The sequence below is a fragment of the Sorghum bicolor genome, chromosome 6 (assembly GCF_000003195.3).
Source record: "Sorghum bicolor cultivar BTx623 chromosome 6, Sorghum_bicolor_NCBIv3, whole genome shotgun sequence".
NCBI classification, from domain to species: Eukaryota; Viridiplantae; Streptophyta; class Magnoliopsida; order Poales; family Poaceae; genus Sorghum; species Sorghum bicolor.
In genome coordinates, this window is record NC_012875.2 from 43471149 (window position 1) to 43491952 (window position 20804).

Here is a 20804-nt window from a genome sequence, read left to right on the forward strand (position 1 = left end):
CCATTGCAGGAAGTTGACAAAGCGCGAATATGCTTGAAGTTGCAAAAGGAGATTGAGAGAGTTGCATTACATCGTTACAATTTAGCTGCATCGGCAAAATCATTTGTCAAGACCCAGCTACATATTGAATTCATTCATGGGAAAGCCATGACCTCTCCCGCGCCGAGGAAAGGCTGGCGGGTGGCTGTGCTAGGTGGGGTGCGTCGGATAGGGACACCGGCAGTTCGAGGGAAGGTACATGAAGGAAAACTTTTGGGTAGCCAAGTAGGGGGCAACAGGAATGGGTGGTGGGAGAGTAAAAATAGGAGACCAAAAAATTTGGAAGGCCTAGTAGGGAGTTTGCTGGACCTGAGTTTTGATTTACACTACCCGAATTAAGGATAGGAGGCCATTTAGGTAATGTTGATGGAGATGCTTCTTTTTTATAAAAGACACTCAAAAGAGTGATTCTCCTTTGACATACCTCAAGGAGAACAAAGGCTAGTACAAAGACACAAAATAACCTTAAAAAATCAGAGTACATTAAAGACCATATTGGTTGTTTTCTTCCTTTGAACATCCACTGCGTACCTCGCCAAACATGGCTTTGAAGACTGCAAAAACCACTCGTCATGAACCACGAGAACTAGTATCCATTGAAAGAACAATGACTGGAGGAATCATCCAAGGAACACATGCTGCATCGAAAGCCAACCAACTGCTTCCTCTAATAAATACACAAAAACCAAGATGTGAAGACACTAAAATCTCACTGGCCCTTTTTTGATGTCAGATCAAATATTGGTGAGGTAGGGGAGAGATTGGAGAGACCTTATTCCAAAATACCATCGTCGCCATCACCTCGTCGATGACACCAAAACCAAAACCTAGATCAATAAGGATCCACATACCTAATCTAAAACTATGAAGGGAAAAGAGGGTTCGCTCCTCTATCCACTAGTGAGATAACCACTTAGGAGAGATGAGGGGGACTGAGCCGGTGTGCTACGAGAGGACATCGATGGTTCAGAGAGGAGCTGCTTAGGGTTCTCTTGCTAGCTATAATTTTATTTTCAGAGATGCTCTTAATATCTTGGCTTCTTCTTCATGTCCAAACTAGCTAATCCATCTCACAAATCTTGGTCTCTTTCTAGTCCCGTGTGGTCATCGACTAGCCAGCGGGGCGTGACATGATGGCTCAACTTGACTGTTGCTATTGTTGCTCATCATGCGGCTTGACTGACAACTCTTGCTGTCGTGAGTCCTGTTTTGGGTGTGTTTAGTTGTTCCAACAATACCTCCATGAACATCTTTATCACTCTGCCAACCAAACGCATATGGAGCCTCCAGCTCTACATGTGAAGCCCCATGAATCACACTAAGAGAAGATGTTGGTGAGATATGGTGTTGAAAAATGCAGCTTCCTCCTGCTCCATCCTCTATTCCTCGGGCCTAGGATGAAAAATACCCTCAGCATGGGCAAAAAGGAGAGTTAGGACACGAGCTATCCCTCGATGCGAAGGTGGACTCTAGGGCTATTGGAGTGGAGCGACACCATCTCTCAATGCAGAGGTGGGCCTGAGCGTTATCGGGGCAAAGTGCATTGGTGGAGAAGACAACTCCGAGTGATGTCGAGATCAAAGCACAGGTAGGCCCAAGATCGTGATGTTCCTTGACGTGGAAGCAGGCTTGAGCGCATGCATTGGGAGGTGAGGTGGAGGACAACATTGGAGAAGGAGGTGCGGCCGAGGAGGCGTGCATTAGAGAAGATAAGATGATCTGGAGCTCTACCAAACATACCCTTTGCATGCATCACTATCCATGGCCTTGAGCCCTCCCGGTCAAGTCAAATCGCGTCGGGCAAGCCTAGAAGAGCCAACCATGGCTGCTGCCAAGTTTTCATATTCATGTCCCCATAAAATCCCACAATTTATTTAGATATTTCTTGAGTCTAAAGAGTTTCTTGACTAACCCCTTGAGAAAAACAGAAGCTTCCACTCTAGTCAGCCCTGCATTTGATAATTACTCCATCTATTCTAAATTGTAAGTCATTCCAAGAATCTTGGAGAGTCAAACTATCCTAAGTTTGACCAAATTTATATGATAAAATAATAATTATGATGATACCAACTAAGTATTATTAGATTCTTCCTTAATTATATTTTCATAGTATACTCACTTTATGTTACAAATCTTAGTATTTCTCTCTATAATTTTGGTTAAACTTGAAAATATTTTGACTCTCTAAGATTCTTGAAATGACTTCTAATTTAGAATGGAGGGAGTAATTTTTAGTTAATCATTAACTTTTCATGTGTATAAACAAGTCAAATACTGAAGGCTAAATTCATTTTCAAAGAAGACGGTAACCTAACAAACAGTCTGCCGCATATAATTAATAGTTGATATTTATTTTTCTTCTTCTTTCATGGTAGAGTTTTTTTTGACATATTAAAGTCAGAAACGATGCCATTTTGACGATCATATGTTATTAGGATACTGTATATGAGGCAGACTGTAATGACAAGTAAAATAAGTTTTTTTACTCGATGACAAGTAATAAGTTATGATAACATCTTCATATTATTTCAGTATAATGTCTGATCTAGTCTACATGTTCTTCGCGATGTCTGCATTTTTTTTACCCAGATCATTACTTTCTCTTGAATGACAGGCATATTTATTTGATCGCCCATAAAGGTTTGCAACTAGAATTTCGTCATGGGTTTATAATTTACAGAAGCTCAGCCCTTTTCCTAAAACACAAGGAAAAATGTAAATGGTTGATTTCCATGTCACTCTCTAAACAATTTTTTTCTCTCTCTCTAAACAAATGGCTTGCCAAATCTTTGGATCGTTAAATTTTAGAAGTGAACTCCTAAAACCTAAAAGGCCTGAATATTTCTTTTCTCAAAAGGCCGAAACGTTAATCTCGCTTCGGCCCACTAGCCAAGCCCAGTCGGCCAAAAAATGGTACCACCCAAAACCCCCCGGCAAGTTCTCATCGGCGGCGGCGCCGCCTCGCCGTCTCCTCCGCCCTCCTCGTCCTCGAGTCCCGGTTCCATCCCGCCGGCAGCCAGATGCAAAGGAAAGCTAAAAGTGGAACTCAATCAAAAAAAGGAAAAATATGCAAAAGCAAACTTGCTCCGCAAGACTGGCTACCTCTCCACGACTGCTCGAACCGCTCCTCCTCCTTGCTGATTCACTCGACTCTTCCTGCCTCGGTGACTCCCCAGGCCACTGACGCGGCCTCCCATTTCTGAGCCTGCGTCGACCGCGAAGGGGCGAGCCGATGCGACCGATACGGCTGCCGGAGCCGGAGCCGGAGCCGCCTCGCGGGGGTACGCCGGAGATCTTCGCCGCGGGCGGAGGCGCGACGGTGGTGCGCCGCGCCGTCGTCATCGGCAACGGCTGCGCCGGCGCCGAGAACCAGTGCCTCGGCCTCCTCCGCGCGCTCGGCCTCAGCGACCGCCTCACGCTCTACGTAAGCCTCCTGCCTCCCTTGTTGCACTGCCAGCCTGTAGTGATGGTTTTGGTAGGATTCTTCGTCAAATTCATGGGAGGATTGGGCTTAGTTACTCGTACTACTGTCGTACTCTCCAAGTTCAGGTGTTCCTTGCGTATATTTAATGCCTGATTGGTATAGCAGTCGTATCTCTGACACAACATTTGGACTGATTGCCTGATTGGTGTAGCTAGAGAACAGGAGGATTATGCATGCTCCTTCCCTTTCTTTTTTATCAAAAAAAAAAGAACTCATGGAATTGTTTTGGTGCCTCATGTTTGTGGAGTGTATCCATCAATCCATAGGAGTATAGGACATGGGCACATGTCCCTTAGTTTTAAGGAAAAATCATACTTGTTTCTTCAGTATATGTTAGCTGCGGTTGGAACTATCTATATATACTCCCTCCGTTCTAGAAAGAATGCAATTTTAGGACTCATGTGTTGTCCCCAAAAGAATGCAACTCTAGCTTTACGTGTGCTAATTTCTTCTGGATATGTGAGAATTGCATTCTTTACTGGACGGAGGGAGCACCTGTAAGTTGGTGAGGGGGGTTCTATATCTAAATACCTGCAAAAGAGGGAATGGTCCTGTGTGATCACTCTTGGTGCTTTCTCTACCTTAGTGTAAATCCAGTTAATAATTACTGGCCAATGCATTGCCACATGACTGTGTTGAGATAGCAGCCAGACAATTTTTGGTGCTTTCTCTACCTCATTGCAGATTGTGGTTTTTTTTGGGCTGTTTATTTTGATGCATCTGGAGTTCTGAAAATATCTGTGCCCTGATATGCTGTAACCAATGCTCACAAAAAACAAGAAGAAATGTGGTAACTAAATTGTTTTTTCCCCCGAGCCACCATAACAATGTGTACATTATCCTTTCATTCTATGCTAATAGCTGTTAATTACCTTTTTTCCCCTGAATATATCTGGTCTCAGCGTGCTGTCAGGCCAACAGGAGGAATCAATAAGTTGCTGCATTTTCTCCCAATCTCCTTGCACAAATTAGTGGACCAATTTTTCGGACAGGTATTTTCTGATACAAGATTTGCAGCAGTGGTTCAAGTAAACAAGTTGGCACAGTATTCTGCCCGTAAAAGTCAATCTTTTGGATTGTCTTCCATACTAGAAGCAGATACTCAAAAGATAGTAACCATGGTCTGTGGTACCTTTGAGAAGTAAGGTCCACATCCCTTCTATCTTTCTTTGCTTTTAAGCACTATGCATATAAGCATTATTTCTTAATTTCTGATAATTGTCTTCTGGTCTCTGTTTCAATTTATGAGTCAGTAACCCCATGCTTCCATTTCTTCTGAGCAGTTTTTATGGCATGAACACCTTTTCCTGTATAATACCACATTCCAGTTATATTGCTGAGGTTTTGTTGTCATCTTAGGTACAACTGTACAAGGAAAATGTAGTATTATCATCCCGAATAAATGTTAGCCATTGAGGTTGCGAGCACGCGCTATGTTGATTTGATTATCATGATATATATCAGACATCCATTGTCTGACTTGTGTTGTGTTGCAGTAACATGCTTCTAGGAATAAAAGTTGAAAAAAAGAATGAAACTTCATGGATTTCAACAGGCAACTTTTCAGAAACTAAATGATAGTTATTGAATCTTGTTGATGACTTTTGCCATGAAAAATAATGACTAGCCTAAAAATTAAGACTTCCATTACAAAGTCAGCACCCTGCTTCATCAAGTTCTGCTTCACTTTCAGAGAAGGTCCTGCACTGGTTGTTGCTTGTGGCGAGATACCATACCATATGCAAGTTCTGTAAGGCGTTTAGCTCCAGATAATGTATTTGTCATTCAGGTAAGATACCTGGATCAGTATTCCCGTTGAATTCATGGTATTCAGCTAGATATTTTTAAATAATTGTTCTACATATTTAGTGAATCTTAGCTTAGCAAAGTGATACGTGTTTGTTCCAATTCAGATACAACATCCCAGGTCTCGCCTTGGTAGGTTTGATTTAGTTGTGACTCCTCGTCATGATTACTATGCTTTAACCACAAAGGGACAGCAGGAAGTTCCACGCCTTTTCAGGAGATGGATTACTCCACAAGAACCACCTGGTCCTAATGTGGTATGCCGCTCTTTTCTTTTTGATTAAAATGCCCTGTATGCTTTCATCAAATAACGGCTGTTTGTTCTGAACTGTGAAACTTGCAAAGTCAGGTCCTCACTGCTGGTGCACTGCACCAAGCAGATTCTGCTGCATTACGCTTTGCTGCTGCAGATTGGCATGCTGAACTTGCTCCTTTGCCTAAGCCATTAGTCATAGTAAACATTGGTGGACCAACAAGTAAATCTTTCCACACTCTTGCCTTTCCTGTCTATTTATGATTCTATTCCATTGTGCATACATAGTTCAGGTTCTTGTTTGACTTTGATTAAGAAATGGGATAATCATGGTACCAAGAATGGCACTGCAATTTATTATGAACACTGAACACATAATTTCCTATACAGGAAACATATTATCGTCCTACAGTTAAACTCTAGCCCTATGTTGTGAGAGAATATAAATGGTGAAATATTAGATATATTGCATTGAGCTTCATGGGCTGATTATATAGGGTATATAGGACTAACATCTCATGTGGATACACAATTGGTACTATTCATATTTACTCTAATGTCCCCCCGCAGTCATAGCGAGAGCGCTACAGACGATGAGACTGGAGAAGAAACCTATAAGCTAACATCCCCTGCAGTCATAATAGTCAATGCACAGTGTATGGTGGCTGGAGAAGAAGCCGATGAGTTCTCAATTTCTCATGCAAGGCGGTAGCCCTTTATGCCGATATTGAGGTAGCTGAGCGTGAGGGCACAGTAGCCGTGGTCGAAGAAGTCGTGCTGAAGATGGCCGAGGTCGACGTAGTTGTGGTCGGGTTGCATGTCGATGGAGTTGCAGGCGCACAAGGGGCGCCATGGTAATGATGGAGACACGTCGAGGAAGTCATTGTGGGAGGGGGCGATGCCAAAGTTGACGCAGTCAGGGCCGTTGTAGATGTAGAAGAAAGGCGACGACGCAATCGAGGCAGACAGGGTAGGAACGAGAAGGTCGATGCCGAAGTCGATGCAGTCAAGCCGCCTAAGCGCTGAGGCGCAGCTGGATTTCCCAGATCCAACAACGTATCGGGGACGAAAGCACGCGTCGGTGTTGCCAATATCGGGTGTACAAGAATATCGGGTGTACAAGGGAGAGGGCCCCAACCGTGTGGTTGTGCTGGACGAAGAAGAAGCAATGCAGGAGAAGATGCGTCGGCGAGCAGGTCTCAGCGATGATACGGGTAGTGACAGCTTGATGATGCAGACCCAATCAGCGGGACGAAGACCTTGTGCAGACGGATGACGCAACAGGGATTCCGCAGCACAGTCGTCGATGTACAGATGACGATGTAGATGGAACGACGAAGCTGGCACACGGTCGGCGGTGCTACGGCCCGATGAGGCGACACAACAACAACCCTATTGCTCGGGGAAGATGCGTGTAGTACTCGGAGACGGTGTCGATGAAGTCGATGCCGATACCGATGTCGGAGTAGAACGCGTGAGGTCGACGGGCGATGGGCCACTCAATCCCGATCGGTGATCGAGCAAACCAAAAGGATACAACAGCAGAGGATCAGGTATACCCCTCGAGATAGCACAATGACGGCGGTGCGACCCAATCAGACGCGTCGGGTCGAAGGCAGGTGCCAACGCGGACCGACGTGATGGAGATGGGCATATCCGTCCGACAGCAGTGACACGCTAGGCGAATGATACCATGAGAGAATATAAATGGTGGAATATTAGATATATTGCATTGGGCCTCATGGGCTGATTATGTAGGGTACATAGGACTAACACCTCATGTGGGTACACAATGTGGTACTATTCCTATTTACTCTTAATGTGTTGAATCCACATTTTATGTATAGTATTAACTTCGATGACATTTTCCAATGTGAAGGTAGTAACTACTTCACATATTGGTCATTTTCTAATTAATATGGAGTATAATGTTAATCTCTTTGGTGGGAGATAGCCTACCACCCCATGCCAGGTACTACGTTACCTCATTAATGGCGCCCATTCAACCTATGTATAGGAACTATGCCCCCTCAGCCCACTGAGTTTTCCTTCCTTGATTGGTGGTCTTCAGAAAGGGAACTATGGTTTAATCTCTTTAGACAGGTTGGTCTTCAGAACTTGTCCCCTCAGCCCACTGAGTTTTCCTTCCTTGATTGGTGGGAGAAGGCCAGCAGCAGCACCACTGTTGAGTTGACAAGGCAAGGAATTAATTCTCTCATTATTCTCGGAGCTTGGACTATTTGGAACCACCGCAATGGGTGTGTTTTCGACGGAGCAGCTCCAAATTTGGTTCGTGCCTTGATGGCGGTTGGGGAGGAACGTCATTTGTGGTCCACGGCTGGGGCTCGAGGGCTTTCGTTTCTGTCTGCCCTCCTCCCTGGTAGCTAGCTAGATTGGCTTTGTTTGTGGTAGTGGTCGCCTTAAGTAGCTTTGTCGCGGGCGCCAATGTAACCCTAGAAACAGGTGGGGTGTGAGTGCGTGTGTGTGTGAGTTTGTGTGTGTGTTGTAGCGTTGTTCGGGCTCTTGCCCTTTACCCTCTTCTTAATATAATGAAGCGCAGCTCTCCTGCGTTTTCGAGAAAAAAAAATGTATAGGAACTGCTCAAGTGCACATATGTTAGATCCCTATGTTTTTTTCCTTTTTTTTTTCTCGAACAATGCAGGAGATTTGCGTATCATTTCATTAATAGGATAGGAGAGGAACACACAAATGGAAGAGAAAACTCCTCTGTAACCAGACAGCTACGATGGTATGGTATCTGCTAGATATATTGAGTATTTGTGGAACAAGAGTTCGGAACCCCGGCGAGGTGCCGGGCTCCGTCGCCGCCGCAGCCTACTCGACTCGGTTCAGACGATAACCAAGTTCAAGTTTTCTCTCAGTTTCTGTTAAAGAAGGGGCTAGGAGCCTCCTCCACGCTGGGCCACGCAAGGCCAATTGGGCTAGTTAATCCATTCTGGCCAGAGACTCCTACGCTCTTCTTCTTGGCCCGCGTCGCTCTTTTGTCGACAGTCGGCCCATCCTTGGTGAAGTCCTCAGCTTCAGGTGCAGTCACCAGAGTGCCGTCGGTGACACTCCCCCTTCCTTGAGTACCAGCTTGCCCCCAAGCTGGTGCGCGGAGAAATTCTTGACACAGATGGTCTTCATCTTCCCATGTCGTCAGTGTTGGAGGGAGGTGAGACCATTGCACCAACACTTGAGGTTTAGCAACACCGTTATGTGGTTGGAGACGGCGCTCCAGAATGTCCACAGGCAGCTGTAACTGATTAGTCTGATCAGGAAGCTCAGTACTTACAATGGTATGTGGAGGCACAACACACTTGAGTTGGGAGACGTGAAAGACAGGATGAACTAGGCAGTCATCAGGCAGCTTGAGTTTGTAAGAAGACTGACCAATTCTGTCAATGATATCAAAAGGGCCAAAGAAGCGAAAAGCCAGTTTGTTTGATGACCTGTTTGCTAAAGATGTCTGTACGTACGGCTGGGCCTTCAAATAGACAGAATCACCTTGTTGAAACTCTCTGTCAGAACGATGTTTATCAGCTTGAAGTTTCATCTTGTTCTGAGCTCTGATCAGATGCTGACACACAGCATGTTGCATAAGTTCTCGTTCAGTCAGCCATTTGTTCAATTCAGCAACTTGACAGGACTGTGATATGTCAATACCAAAGTGCCTAGGTTCATGACCATATAATACCAGGAAAGGGCTCTTACCCAATGATGAGTGGTAAGATGTATTGTACCAGTATTCAGCCATTGGAAGCCAGTGGTGCCATTTAGTTGGGCAAGTATGAACAAAACACCTCAAATAAGTTTCTAGACATTGATTGACCCTTTCAGTTTGACCATCCATTTGAGGGTGGTAGGCACTGCTCATACGAAGATTTATATCTAAGAGTTTGAAAAGTTCCTTCCAGATAGTGCTGGTAAACACCTTGTCTCTGTCAGACACAATGGCTGATGGCTGACCATGTAGTTTGAAGATATTGTTCAGAAATAATTGAGCTACTTGGAATGCAGTGAATGGGTGAGAGAGAGGTAGAAAGTGAGAGTATTTGGAAAATTTATCCACTACTACCAGTATACAGTTAGCCGGCTGATCTAGGTAGCCCTTCAATGAAATCAATAGTGACTACCTGCCAAGCTCCCTCAGGAATTGGTAATGGTGCCAGGAGTCCTGGGTATGCTACTCTCTCAGTTTTTGCCTGTTGACACACAGAACATTGTGCTACAAATTGTTTAACAGATAATTTGAGCTTAGGCCATGCAAAGATAGTTTTAACCCTGTGGTAAGTAGCTTCAAAGCTTGGATGACCTCCAACAGCACTGCAAGGATGCTAAAATTTTAGCTTGCAAAGAGAAGTTGGATCCAACCCATATTCTACCTTTATACCTGATAATGCCTTCCTTGAGTGTATAGTGTCCTGATGCTGACTGTACTGAAAGTTCAGTGAGGAGTTGTAAAGCATGACTGTCCTGTTGGTAGCCTGCCTGAATGTCCTGTAACCAGACAGGTTTAACCACATATATTGCTGAAATTTCATAAGTATCAGATTGGGGCACTCGAGAAAGGGCATCTGCAACTTTATTGTCAACACCCTTTTTATAAATGATTTTGTATGTGAGCCCCATTAGCTTTGTCGGAGCTTTGTGTTGCCAAGGTGTAGACAGTTTCTGATCTTTTAGGTGTGTAAGGCTTTTTTGATCTGTCAGAATGACGAAAGGCGATGTCTGAAGGTAGTGTCGCCAGTGATCCACTGCCATGATGATAGCAAGATATTCTTTTTCATATGTACTTAATCCTTGAGCTTTGACGCCTAAAGCCTTGCTGACATATGCTATAGGATGTCCCTGCTGTGGTAAGATGACGCCAATACCTTTGGCTGAAGCATCTGTTTCGATTGTAAAAGGCTCATCAAAATTGGGCATAGCTAGAACAGGTGCTGTAAGTAGTGCTTTCTTCAGAGTTTGAAAGGAAGCTTTGGTAGAAGGTGTCCAAACAAATATGGTGTTCTTTTTGAGCAAGTCAGTTAGTGGTTTGCTCACTATACCAAAATGAGGGACAAATTTTCTGTAGTAACCCACCATTCCTAGGAAGCTTCTCAAGTCCTTGACATTCTGGGGCTGAGGCCATTCTTGGACAGTCTTAATTTTAGATGGGTCTGTGGAGACTCCCTCAATACTGACAATGTGACCTAGGTATGTGAGCTGCTGTTTCACATGAAATCGATGCTTCTGCAAGAGGGTTAGAACTTCTTTGATATGGTGGAGATGTTCTGTCCAAGTTTTACTGTAGATGAGTATGTCATCAATGAAGACCACTACACATTTTCTCAAGAATGTAGCTAGAATGAAGTTTGACTGGAATGTGGCTGGACCACCTGTAACCCCAATACCCCATAAGGCATAACTCTGTATTCGAAGTGACCATGATGGGTTTGAAATGCTGTTTTCAATTCTTCCCCTGTTGCCATGCGAATCTGGTGGAATCCAGAACAAAGGTCCAAGGATGTGAACCATTGAGCTCCATGAAGTTCATCTAGGAGATCTTCAATAAGTGGTAGTGGATATTTGTTTTTGGTGGTAAGAGCATTGAGGCGACGATAATCCACGCATAGTCTCCAATCCCCAGTTTTCTTGCGGACCAGGAGAGCTGGGGATGAAATGGTCTAGTACTGACTTGGATCCATCCTCTGGCTAACATCTCTTTGATTTGGTTTTCTATCTCAGTTTTCTGAGCTGGATTGTATCTATAAGACCTGAGACAGAATGGTTGAGCACCTTCCATTAAGGGAATTCTATGATCTCCAGATCTCTCAGGTGGTAACTCAGTTGGAGGAGAGAACACATCTTGGAATTTACTCAGAATGTCTTGTAACTCAGTTGGTATTGAAGGGAGAGCCTGACCAGATGGTGAGCTAGGTTCCACAGATTGCAACTGCACGACATATTGAAGGCAGAATGCCAACTAGATTTGATTAATTGATTGAGTGTTTACATAGAAGATTACAATATATAGAGGCCCAAGGGGCCAGAACACATGCAGCCACATAGGGTGGCGCACAGCTAAGTAAATAGCAGGAAAGGACTAACACAGTAACCAAAGAGATACTAGTACTGGATACTAGAGTAATCTAACACCTCCCCGCAGTCGGAACGTCGCAGCAGCGGACATTCAGATTGTAGCGAAAGTCTTGAAATACTGAAGTAGGCAGCCCCTTGGTGAAGACATCAGCGAACTGAGAAGTAGTCGGTACATGAAGAACGCGGACAGCACCGATGGCAACACGTTCCCGGACGAAATGGAGGTCGATCTCCACATGTTTGGTGCGCTGATGTTGAACAGGGTTGGTGGAGAGGTAGACGGCGCTGACATTGTCGCAGTAGACGAGGCAGGCATTGTCAAGGGGGTGATGAAGTTCCTGGAGGAGTTGCCGCAGCCAAGAAGCCTCAGCGACACTGTTGGCAACAGCCCGGTACTCGGCCTCAGCGCTAGAGCGAGAGACGGTGGGCTGCCGCTTGGAAGACCAGGAGACAAGACTGCCGCCGAGGAAGACGGCATAACCGGAGGTGGAGCGGCGAGTGTCCGGGCAGCCGGCCCAATCAGCATCCGTGTAGACGACGAGCTGTGTTGGAGAGGTCCGAGGGATGATGAGGCCAAGATTAAGAGTCCCCTGGAGATAGCGCAAGATTCTTTTGGCAGCAACGAGGTGAACTTCCCGAGGATCGTGCATGTGAAGGCAGACCTGTTGGACAGCATATGCAATGTCGGGCCTGGTGAAAGTTAAGTACTGAAGAGCACCCACGAGGCTGCGGTAGTCTGTGGGATCAGCAATAGAGGGGCCATCATCGGCAGATACTTTGGCGCAGGTATCAACGGGAGTGGAGCATGGTTTGCAATCACTCATGCCATGTCGAGCCAAAATGTCCAGCGCATACTGACGTTGGGAGAGGAACAGAGAATCACCTTGTCGTTGTACTGCCATGCCAAGAAAGTGGTGAAGGGGGCCAAGATCCTTCATGGCGAATTCCTTCATGAGAGCATCAATAATTCGGCGAAGAAGCTGCTGGGAAGAAGCAGTGAGAACAATGTCGTCCACGTAGAGCAGCAAAAAAACAGTCTCTGGACCACGGTGGTAGACAAAGAGAGAAGTGTCTGATCTGGCTTCAGTGAAACCCAGGGAGAGCAGAAATGTTGCAAAGCGGCTGTACCATGCACGCGGGGCTTGCTTCAAGCCATAAAGTGATTTGTTGAGTCTGCAAACATGCTGAGGGAGAGCAGAGTTGGCGAATCCTGTTGGCTGGGAGCAGTACACAGTTTCTGAGAGAGTCCCATGAAGAAAATCGTTCTTGACATCAAGTTGATGAATCGGCCAATTCCGGGAATGAGCTATGGTGAGGACTGTGCGAACAGTGGCCGGCTTGACAACGGGACTGAAAGTTTCATCGTAGTCGATACCCGGGCGTTGAGTGAAGCCACGAAGGACCTAACGAGCCTTGTAACGGTCCAGAGAGCCATCAGCATGAAATTTATGTTTGAAAATCCATTTTCCAGTGACCACGTTGGCCTTGGCGGGGCGAGAACGAGATCCCAAGTCTTATTGTCCATGAGAGCAGCATATTCATCTTCCATGGCGCGACGCCAGTGAGGATCAGCAAGGGCGTCGCGGCAGGACCGGGGAATTGGAGACAGAGCCTCAGTATGCAGAATTCTTGGCTGAATGTATCCAGACTTCCCACGAGTCATCATGCCATGGCTGTTGTCAACCGGTGTAATGGGTATAGCACTAACCGGAGGAGCATCTTTGACAAACCGTGGGGGTGAAGGGATGATGCTGGAGCGGCGAGGAGGAGCAGCGGGCGGTGATGATGGTGGTGGAGGGGCTGCAGCTGGTGGAGGACGCCGAGTGTACACTTGGGTGATCGGTGGCTTCTGGAAAGTTGTTGCCATAGGAGCTGCAGCAGGAGGAGGACGCCGAGTGTACACTTGAGTGACTGGCGGCTTCTGGGAAGCTGCTGTCATGGGTAGCGCAGGAGGAGCAGTGGGTGCTGGGTCAGCAGCCAGTGGCAGCATGGAGGAGGTTGTGGGTGCCGGGGCTGCAGCCTGGGGCAGCACCGGTGCTGAAGGTGTTGCTGTAGGTGCGTGGAAATCTGGTGGAGGGCGCCGGGGCGCTGACCCGGCTAGAATGGGGGGCCAGAGCGGAACCGGAGCGTCGTCAGGTAACTCAGGTGCAGCCTGCAGTGGGAACTGGGCAGGGACACCAGAGGTTGGCATGGGTGTACCTGCAGAAGAAGAAGGAGCTGGCAGGAGCTCGTCGTTAGTTAAAAAATCAAGTTCGTGGGGCGATGTGGCAGGAGGCGCCGGAGTCGAAAACCCAGTCGGTGCTGCCCGGTGGAGTGAGCGATACTGTGCTAAATGCCTGGGCGAGAAACTGAGGAGTCCAAGGAGACCACGCTGGAGGTGGCGCCGGAGACTGAGGGAGCAGCGCCGGCGATGAGTAGGGGGCTGGTCCAGGAGGAGCCAGAACGCCGGAAAGTGGCGTGCCAACCATCATGGCGTGCTGCTGCTGCTGAGTGGGAACACCAGGGCGTGCTGGTGGAGGACGAGGGGCGCCGGGCGTGGGGCCGGGCCACATATGAATGGACCCGGTCCACGGGTTGTAGACAGATGGCCATTGAGGGCCGCCTTGGGTGCCTTGGTTGCGTCCGCCACGGCGACGTCGGCCACGATTGCTGCCAGAAGGACCCAGGGTCACGCCTTGCGGATGAGGATGGCGAGGAGTGGCAGAGTTGGGTGCCGGCGTGGTGGGGGGCAGCCTGCTGGTCGGGGTGGCGAGGAGGGCAGAAGGTGCGGCTGAGGACTGTGCCATGTTGAGCTCAGCGAGGCGAAGGTCAGCGCGAACATCTCCGAATGAAGGAAACGGTTTCTGCCGAGTGATGAGCTGAGCCATGAACTGGAAGCGCTCATTTAGGCCACGCAGGACGTTCAGGACCAGTGTACGATCGTTGATTGGTTCGCCAAGGTCAGCGAGGGCGTCGGCCATGCCCTTCATCTTGCGGTAGTAGTCATCAATAGAGAGGTCGCCTTGTGACAAATTTCGGAACTCCGCATCCAGGATCAGAGCTCGAGACTCGCTATTCCCCAGGAATTGCTGCTCGACCCCGAGCCAAGCCACGCGAGCAGTGATGCCGTCATGAGCGTGGATGATGTCGAGGAGGTCGGGGGAGATGCTGTTGAAGATCCAGGAGACAACCACGCAATCCATCCGGTACCAGGCCGGATCGGCAGGGCAGCAGGCATCGCTAAGGACATGGTCCTTCAGAGAGAACTGGCCAAGAGCGAGCAGAAGGTAGCCGCGCCACTTGGAGTACTGGGTGGACTTGAGCTCGAGGACGATGGGGACCAGATACTTGATGTTCTGGACGGCGCAGGCCTGGCTGTGCAGGTGCGCGATGGCTGCTGCCTCGTTGGAGATGGAGTGCTCGTCATCGTCGTGGGCATCTTCGTCGTGGAGGGCCTCCAGGCGGATGCGCTCGCGAATGGCAGCCGCCTGCGCTTCCAGGGCATCGGCCTGCGCGCGCTTCTTGGACAGGGCGTCAGCAGCGGCCCGGACGCGCTCCTGGGCGGCGGCGGCGGACTTCAGGAGATCCGCCTCCTTCTGGAGTTGAGCCGCTCGCTCGGCGTTGGAGGTGCGAGCCGCGGAGACTTCTTCCTCGAGTCTCTGGGCGGCTGCAGTGGCGTCATCGCGAAGCTGGGCCGCGTGAACGGCGGTGGCGGCGGCTGCTGCAGCCGAGGCACTGAGGCTGGAGTCGCCAGCAGAGGCGGCCATCATCGGGAGTGGAGGAGGGGGTGCGGAAGCAGAGGAGGGTGGGCGGGAGGAGAAAGGGTCGGCTCAGGACCCGAACTAGGCGTGTGATACCATGAAGGCAGAATGCCAACTAGATTTGATTAATTGATTGAGTGTTTACATAGAAGATTACAATATATAGAGGCCCAAGGGGCCAGAACACATGCAGCCACATAGGGTGGCGCACAGCTAAGTAAATAGCAGGAAAGGACTAACACAGTAACCAAAGAGATACTAGTACTGGATACTAGAGTAATCTAACACATATAACTGATGTAACTGATGTTGGGAAACAGGTGTTCCCAAGGATGGTGTTGGTAGAATTCCTTGTAATGTGATTAGTTGATGATGATGTGGAAACTGTAACCATTTTTCAGCCCAGAGTATGTTCATGGGGCTGTGATCTTCAATCCAGTCCATGCCTAATATGACATCATAGCCTTTGAGAGGTATTATCTTAATGTGGAATGGAATGAGTGGCCTTGAATGCCCCAGAGTTGGTGAGGTAACGGATGAGTGCATCTCAACAATTAGCCATTGGCTACTTTGATATGAACTGGATGAGTTAAAGGTTGTGCGGAGGTCAGATTGGTCACTATTTGATCAGATATGAAGCTATGGGAGCTGCCTGAATCGAGCAGGATAAACACCTCTCTGTCTTGGAGGTAGCCTCTTAGTCTGATAGTTTTTGAGCCTTCAGTACCATTGAGAGCTTGAACTGATAAAGCCATTAAATCTTCCTCAGATTCTGAGTCCTGTTCCACTGAAAGGAATTGCAAATCTTCTCCTTCAGTAACACATTTCCATAATTGCTCCATAGCATGAAAAGATACAGAAGGAGGGCATTTATGCTGTGGGTTCCACTTTTCTCCACATTTGAAACAGAGACCCTTGGCCCTTCTGAAATTCTTCAATGCAGTTATGTTGTCATCTGTTGACTTGGGCAGAGTTGAGTTGTTGTGTTTCTGGTCTTCACCATATTTGTAGTTGGATTTGCTTGATTCACCAGAACATTTGACAAGCTCAGAAGAATGTTTCTTAGAAGATTCAAATCTCTTGATAGGAACATCTTGAGTGGCGTCTTCCTGCAAAAGAGCCAAAGAACTAGCAGTATTGAGGTCTTGTGGCCTATGCATAACATACAACTGCTCTAACATCTTTCTTTAGACCATCAATAAAGTGGTTGGTAATGATAGTAGTTGGGAAGGAGGGATCATGAGCAAGTAAATGATGAACAATGTCACTGAATTCTTCCGCATACTCAGTGACAGTGGCTGTTTGTTTGGTGTGGACTGTGGAAAAAGTGTCGAATTAAGTGATTGTGCTCATCTTTATCAAAACGACTGCAAACAGCGAGAACAAAAGTTTCCCATGTCATTGTAGTAGTTGGGTTGGACAAGGTTTGGAACCAAAGAGCAGCAGAACATGTCATTCGCATAGAAGCTAAACAAACCCATAAACTAGGATCAGTTTGGTACACATCAAAATAGGTTTCACAGCGTTTGATCCAGAGTTTAGGATTTGTGCCATCAAACTTATGGAACTCGACCTCAGGAAAGGGTGTGGCAGTGGAATAAATTGGGTAAGGGTAATAATACCGATCAGGATGCTCAGGATACACTGTAGTATGAATTGGGGAAACTTTGGTTTGGAGAGATTTCGCACCTGTACCCAAGGGTTGGGCTGGGGCAGTGGTATACACCACCCCGTAACCCTGCTTGCCGTGGTCTAACGACCCTGGTACCACCCTTGATTGGGAAAACTCCAGATGAGCGGAGTTCGGCACCTTCGTGAGTGGCGGGGTGAAGTGATCCTCCCGAACCAACGCCGTGAGCGGCGTCGGAGTCACAGTAGTGGTAAGCGGGTACTCTTGCCGTGGGGACGTGAGCGGTGACGACGAGGGATTGATGACGTCCAGCACTTGGTCGATGTGCTCACTGAGGTCCAGAACGGCGTGCTCGAGTTCGTGGACGCGGTGGTCGACCTCCGGCTTCCAAGTGGAGATCTCCGTCTTGAGATCCCGACCCTGGTACCGCCCTTGATTGGGAAAACTCCAGATGAGCGGAGTTCGGCACCTTCGTGAGTGGCGGGGTGAAGTGATCCTCCCGAACCAACGCCGTGAGCGGCGTCGGAGTCACAGTAGTGGTAAGCGGGTACTCTTGCCGTGGGGACGTGAGCGGTGACGACGAGGGATTGATGACGTCCAGCACTTGGTCGATGTGCTCACTGAGGTCCAGAACGGCGTGCTCGAGTTCGTGGACGCGGTGGTCGACCTCCGGCTTCCAAGTGGAGATCTCCGTCTTGAGATCCTGCATCTCCATCATGGAGATCCTCAGCTCGTTGATGCCTTTGGAGTTCTCGCCTAGGAGAGGGATGATTTTGCCGAGTTGTTCTTCCGGGGTCGTCATGGCCATCTGACGACGGGTGAAGTATTGGTGGGATGCCAAAATCGCGATCTACTCCACAAATAGATCCGCGTGCTTGGGAATTACAGAGAAATTGTTGGCGGTCAGAGGATCTCGATCCAACCCAAAGCGTTTGCGATTCGATGGATGGGATACAGAGATCAACGAACCGGGATCAAACTGAATCCAATACCAGATGTAACCAAACAGCTACGATGGTATGGTATCTACTAGATATATTGAAGAGTATTTGTGGAACAAGAGTTCGGAACCCCGGTGAGGTGCCGGGCTCCGCCGCCACCACCACAGCCTACTCGGCTCGGTTCAGACGATAACCAAGTTCAAGTTCTCCTCTCTCAGTTTCTGTTACAAGAGGGGGCTGGGAGCCTCCTCCACGCTGAGCCACGCAGGGCCAATTGGGCTAGTTAATCCATTCCGGCCCAGAGACTCGTACGCTCTTCTTCTTGGCCCGCGTCGCTCTTTTGTCGACAGCTGGCCCATCCTTGGAGAAGTCCTCAGCTTCAGGTGCAGACACCGGAGTGCCATCAGTGACATCCTCCCACCCAAAGACACATCCAGACACAAGAACACGCAAAAGAAAAAACTGAGGAAGATAGCCTCGTGAGAAAGAAAAAAACAGAACAGTTGACCAGAAACTGCAGAACTAAAAAATCACATAACCGCATTAAGTGCCCTGACCAAAAGCTCCTTGAGATCCTTATGTTGCACCACCCACTATATAGACGTTATCACATTCAATATTTCAAACCCTTTCATACAAATTCTTGCATTCTGCATGTTCTTCTTGTTCATTTAATTATTCAGGAAAAGGTAAGAACCTTTTAGAGTTTACCAACTTTTGTAAACTAACAAAACAGAGGCTATAGACCTTCACTTGTTTCAATAGTCATTTATTACCTTTAACCCATATGTTGTGGTCGATTTTTTAACACCTTTGTATGAATACATGGGCAGTTCTAATGTATAGTGTTTTCAATGCTCAGGAAACTGTAAATATGATGTAGACCTTGCTAAGCAGCTGGTGAACTCACTGCACAATGTTCTGAAGACCTGTGGAAGTGTCAGAATCTCATTTTCTAGAAGAACACCTCCACAGGTAGGACTACTGGGGCCTCTGATCATTCTTTTTCTTTATCGTTATATGAACTGTTTCTACTTAATTTCTAAACTATATATTGCCAGATGTCTGATGTAGTATTGAAAGAGTTCAGTACACATCCTAAGATTTATATTTGGGACGGTGAAGGTACATTCATCGATTCACATACGAGATTTGTGAGACATCTTGTGTGATATGAGAAATTTTATGCTAAGCAGAATTTTTTTTTTTCACTGCAGATCCTAACCCACACTTGGGCCATCTTGCATGGGCTGATGCCTTCATCATAACAGCAGACTCTATAAGCATGCTAAGCGAGGCATGCAGCACTGGGTGAGCTGTTATGCTATATCCTTCCTCTCTGGCAGACTCTCACGGGGAGGCATCACTGAGGTTTCCGGTTTCACTTCTTACAGGAAGCCTGTATATGTCATTGGATCCGAGCACTGCAGATGGAAATTTTCAGATTTTCATAACCGTCTACGTGAGCGCAGGGCTGTCCGGCCTTTGACTGGACTGGAAGATGTAAGCCATATTAACTGGTACCCCTTGTAATCTAGTTTCATGGTGCTTAGATATTGACCTGTATATTTATTTCTATTGAGCAACTGTACAAAATTGATTTCTCATCACATCAGTTTTGGAACTCTTCAACATTGAATTTCTTAACATTGCATTGTCCTATTGACCTATATTGCAGATGTCAGATAGCTGGAGCTATCCTCCCCTGAATGATGCTGCTGATGTGGCTGCACAGATTCGAGAAGTGCTTGTGCAACGTGGATGGAAATTGGGTTAACAGTAACCAAAGTAGACAATTAAAAAATTTTGGCCCAAACTCAGATATTCAAAGAACTGCACTCCAGCTACAATGGTTAAACAGAAATTAGGTATTTAGTTATGCCTTGTTTGTGAGACAAATATGAACGGATCATCAGCTTATTGTTCTGCTGTAAAGGTGACAATTGACCCGCAACCGGAGTTAACTAATTACTGTTAGAAGAGGTGGTCATGGGTCACATGGCCTCATGGAACATTTTACAATTGCAGTTGTGGGCTGTGACTGTGTTGTGTTCATCCTCAAATGCCATTTCTCTGTTGTGCTGCAGCGACGTGTAAATCGGCCTCCTTTCATGGCGTCACAAATTATGAAGGCCACGTTAGGTGGTCGGTATGCCTTTGCTGAAGGTTTAATAGATCTAGCTTGGCTATTCCTCTTGTTTATCTAGTGCGGTCTAATATTTTGGGGTTGCCTATTTGTCTGGGTTTTCTAGCGTTGAATGTAAATGACGATCTGTTGGATAGTCGCTGGCTGTTGAACATTTTTAATCTAACTTCAGTAATATTCATTTTTCTGTGTGCTGATTTGGATTTAAGAATTACTTCGGAAGTGCTATCATTTATCAGATTATCTAGGTGGACAGTACCTTTTTGTGTTCTACATGAATTTGTTAAGAAACCACGTGATACGTGAATGTACATGTAACATGTGAAGCTGTAAGGACCGAGTGGCTAGCGAAGAGAATTCTTAATGGAATGATTTTGAATATCGTTTTCTTGGTAAAAAACCTTCGTCTATTGAATTGTCAAAACAAGAGGTCCTAGCCTATGTTCGTTGGGGGTTGACTACCAGGAAAGGGCAGAATAGCAACATGGAGGAATCAACCACTGTTTCACAACCCACTGATGAAGGATTTCTCAAAAAGTTAAGAATGGGTAGTTCTTTTTTTTAAAAAAAACTTTTTATAAAAAAATAATGGATTTAGTCCCAATTTTGATTTAATAGTACATCATAATAAAGAATAGCCCATGAAGTGGTTTGAATTGGGTCAAAAAGTAAATCAACAAC

The 20804-nt window shown here is 46.9% G+C and overlaps 1 pseudogene; it reads left to right on the forward strand.

Annotated features, from left to right (window-relative positions):
* Positions 2741-20310, forward strand: LOC8072988 (annotated as a pseudogene).